Here is a 4,419-nt window from a genome sequence, read left to right as displayed (position 1 = left end):
TTAGTCTATTCGGATGATCCATCTTTTCTTAAATTCTATGAATGAACAACTCCCGTTCTGTGCTCTGGCTCCTTCTTTAGACAGCCCATGTCCAAATCCTCGGTTGGAGGGATGGCTTGTCAGATGCGTTGTGTTGGAGCTGAATGAGCCACAGCACTGGGCTTAAAGGCCTGTGATGAAACATGAGCTGAGACAAACAACTGCTGCATGGTCCTAACTAGGGATGTACAGCTGTGCCCCCTATCCTGTGTCCTGCTTGCCAGCTCATACAGACCTCTCCTCTGGTTCATCTAGTTCTTCTTCAGAGGTATGCCAAGCTTCTTGCAACATAGAGTATCAGAGGATCAACCCCCCTTCCCTGAGATGCCTTGGGTCTGTCTGAGGTATTATGGAAATTCCAGTCTCTGTTGGATGGGATGAGTGGAGTCTCCAATAAGATATACACAGAGGAGACAAACTGCAGCCACAGGAGGTGGTTGCACTTGTTTTGTGATACTTCCTCATGGAGGAAGGATGAGGACAAGCAGGGAATATGTACTTCACAGTTGCTCACAGCCTTGGCAGGCTGGGATGCAGCACTGGTGGCATTGTAACACTTGGAATACCTGAATGCTGGCCTGTTAAAATGTATCATAGCTCAACGCTCCCTAGGGTATTTAGAAACTATAGAAGGAATCTGAAAGGGTTTCACAAACTCTTTCCACTGCTGAAAGGTAGTTGAGTAGCTTATGCAGTATAATACCGTATTTTTTTTTTGAGACATCTCATTTTGATCAGCTTCAACTTCTCACATTTCCCAAAGCAGGATGCCCTGTTCTCTAGCTGCAACAAAAACTTGACCGGAAACAATCAAGCTCTTCATGATCTGTAGTCGGGAAAGCTTGTTCAGAGATCTCTGCAGACCGTCATACAGTGTGTTGTAAATAAACTATCTGAACTCTGGATTGAGCATGAAAATGTTTGAGAACTGCAAAAGGGGTCCTTGTGGTGAAAATGCTGAAATAAATGCATTGTTTTTATAAATGAGAATGTGTAGCTGACCACTTTGCATGTAGCTCATGCAGTTTACAACAACACAAGCTTCAGATAAGCTGTGTGGCAAGTCCTTAGCAATGAGGTTTGTGGTGTGGTGTTGACTTTATGCAATGGGCAGATTTAGAACAAGCTGGATTCAGGAAAGACTTTTTTTTTTTTAAATGGTTATCAGATTTACTACTGCATACTTTAGAAGGAAAGCTCTCTAAGGTGTTTTTGTCTGAGTAGACTTAAGTCCTTAGTTCTGAATGACTTGGCTAACTGAAGCACCACGATCAAGCTCTTGAGGAAATAATGAACTTCTGCCAGCTTAGCTTTTTTTTTTATTGTCATCAACTAAATATCTTTCAGTGGGTTGAAACTTGACCTTTTGAAGCTTTATCTGCTCCTTGTGGGTTTAAGGGGAAAGGCAGTTGTATGATGTATCCAGAACAGCAAGCCTTCTCAATGAACTCTTAAGCAGCTGCAACCAAATGATCCTGCAGTTTTTGCCCCTTTGGAGAAAGTAAGGGTATGGTCTCTGTGCAGGCTACTAAACTATAAATATGCAAAAGCTAATAGTTGAACAGATTTCAAGATAGTGTTACTGTTTTTATTGTTTATGCAACAGAAGAAAGTTTTAAAATGATATCAGTAATAAACTAAGTCTATACAAATTATTTTTCCTAATTTAAATATAAAATATTTTATTAAATAATGAACTGAAACATGAGGTCATTAGAAACTTTGCTTTCTGCTTCGATATCATGAGCCTTTTTCGCCCCAGTATATGGGCAGCTCAGAGTTGCCATAACTGATTGATCTCTAATGTGCTTGTGTACCCAGGGTCTCTTACTGATTTTTCTACATAATCTGCCCCTGCATAGAGGAGACAAACCAGATTCTTTGATATATTCTTAATGTGACTATACCAATGTGAGTGGATTGGCTGGCGTGGCTGCAGAATATTTGGAATATTCATTCTTGAGTTGCTTTTTGTCACATGGATTGTGTGGGTTACCTTACATCTAGCTGTTATAACTGAATTATTAAGTACGTCCTGTTAATTTTGTCTAGAAAGCCACTGGTATGCTAAGAATCATGCTTTCTGTGAGATGCCAAGAGGCTTAGGTATCTCTTAGCATTTTTCCAAATGCCAAAGTCCAAAACTAAGATGAATTAATATAGAAATACAGGTTTACTGTAGGATTTTCCATCTGTGTTTTTATATGAGGTGTTTCCATTCTTCCTCTGAAATGCTTTATATTACACTGTTTCTTAGGAAACTGAACAAATGTTTTGGAGGGGCATGCTTTTCTCCACTTTACTTGCTTCTGAGGGAAGACAGACCAGGGTTAAACTTGCTCTTAACGTTGCTACTCTATGGCTGTCTTTCAAGTAAAGAAGACTCCATGAGCCTCACGCATCTATCCTGATCTTTTGTTTCCTGAAGCCTCTTTTCTGTATGGTTTTAGCTACTCCTACGATCTATATGCATGTGTCTGTCAAAACTCTTATAAATGTTCACGAACTGAAGTGCATCCTCTGTGTTGCTGATCAGGAGCGGGTGCTGCTTGCCCACGTTCCTTGACGTAGCTGCTGCTAAGCCATAGCTCTCTTTCTGTTCTAGTCACTGTCCTTTGCCTGTTTTCTGTTCTCATTACATTTCTCCTTCTTTTTCTCTTAGTTTGTGGCTCCTTCTCCAGGTTTCCTCTGCAGCAGCATGTCTGTGTTGGAGTTTGGCTCCTTGAGACGGGCGATAAGAGCTCTTGAAGCACGACCAAACTGCTTGCCTGAGCCTTCTGGTCTGTAAGAGTGAGCTGGCCTTGCAGTGGCTGTTAAGGAAGACTGAGGCAGCAGACGTGGAAGGTGAGTCTTTAGGAACCGACCTGTTATCTCATCCTCAGCTACAAGGCTCCATCCCATTCAGTAACCACAGCAATGTTGCCATCCTTGCTCTTCTGTTTGCTACAGCCCTTGCAGTTTGGACAAGCATACTGTAAAAAACATTACCTCTCGCAACCCTGACTGTGCGGGGTCCCGCCAAAGTGGTGGACACCAGACCTTTTAATCCTGGTGATCGATAGGGAAGATCTGGGACCCATAGTATGGTCAGTAGTACTTACTGGGCTTGGAGAAGGTCAGGGTGTTTTCTGTAGGGATAGAGAAATGTTGCAAATGTCTGAATGGTATTTGTGGGGTGTTCAATTTAAAACTTGATCTCTTAGGCATAATCTAATAAGGGGAAAAAGGCTGTAAATTGTGTTCATTGTGGCCCATTTATAAATATAATAAGTGCTGGGAACATAAGCATGCTTATAGGCAGTGAGGGATGTTTTAACCCTCCTCCTCCTCCTACAAAACAGTAATTCTCTTGTTTTGCTGTGGAGCATACCAACTGAGCACTCTGCTGTTGCAGAGCATGGCCTGAGTATACCTGAATTGTACGTTTGGGGGTGGGAAGAGGAAAAACGTGAAAGAAACTGAAGGGAGGTGTAGAGGGCAAAGAACTTGAATGGCAGTGTGGTTAAAGCATGTAAAGGTTCTCTGGCTCTTGAGTTAAGGGGCGTAAGGTAGGAGACTGGATCCAACAGCTGATGATGCAGCTGAACACAAGAGGGCTACAATAACACATTTTCTCTTGACAGGAGATTTCTGGATGGAGCTTTTTTAATGCCTATTTACCTTGTGGCCTGCTCTTAGCGTTATACAGCTGGGAAAAGGAATAAAATGCTGCTTAACACCCTTTAAGTCCTTGAGTACACCTATCGCTTCAGTGCAGGCTGTAACAATTTGAGACTGCTATTTTTAAAACTTTTCTAGTACCTTAAACTGCTTAAATGTTGGGACTATTTACTGAACGTGCTGTTGCTGCTGGTAAGGTACCAAAATCTCTGGCACAGATAAATCATTCAGTATGTTCTCTAAGGATATGAATACTTTTTCTGTGCTTAAACTGCGGAGAATCCAGATCTTACGAGCAAAAGAGTACATATGAAAAGCAGGGGGAAAATTGTCTGGAAAAGTACAAACCCCTGCCTAGTAACACAAGGAAGTGTTAGATTGCTGCTTTATTGATCCAAAGTGCAATTAAAAGCTACCTCCTGCAGCTGAATTTAGATTGGGCTTTCAATTTTTTTTTCCTTTAACCTATGGAACTCCTATCAAGTGGTAAAAACCTTCACAGCAGGTCTCCCATTAAGTCACCAAGTTCAGCAGCCTGAACTCCTTGTTTCACAAAGGGCTGCTCACCTGGAATAGTCTGTGGCTCTGTGTGCCTAAGAGAAGCTCAGTTTAAGTGCTGAAAAATGAGACCGAGGAGTATGCTGGCTAGAGTCAGGGTAAATGGTGAGTGTTCTGCTTCGTTTGTTGTGGTGCTTGACGTCAGTAAAGACGCTTCTCTCT

This window comes from Anser brachyrhynchus (genome assembly GCF_964034855.1).
Source record: "Anser brachyrhynchus genome assembly, chromosome: 9".
NCBI classification, from domain to species: domain Eukaryota; kingdom Metazoa; phylum Chordata; class Aves; order Anseriformes; family Anatidae; genus Anser; species Anser brachyrhynchus.
The sequence above is the reverse complement of the archived record's forward strand: the minus strand, read 5'-3'. Positions refer to the sequence as shown.